Consider the following 220-nt stretch of genomic DNA (forward strand, 5'->3'; position numbering starts at 1 on the left):
CATTAAAGTTGTGAGCGAGCGATTTGGCTGCTGCATGAATTAGTTTGCTCTGAAGCCCTCCTTCCTGAGCTAAGACAAAAATTGGTGAGCCGGAGGCTAAAAAACTGTGAGCTAGCTCACACTAACTCAGCTTAGAGGGAACACTGGATTTGTTGCATTCTGGCAGGGGACGCTGTGAGTGTAGAAAACGATTTATCGACAGAGTAGTGTTTTAGAAAAT

Source organism: Gekko japonicus, unplaced genomic scaffold (genome assembly GCF_001447785.1).
Source record: "Gekko japonicus isolate JY-2015 unplaced genomic scaffold, Gekko_japonicus_V1.1 scaffold6378, whole genome shotgun sequence".
In the NCBI taxonomy this organism is placed as follows: Eukaryota; Metazoa; Chordata; class Lepidosauria; order Squamata; family Gekkonidae; genus Gekko; species Gekko japonicus.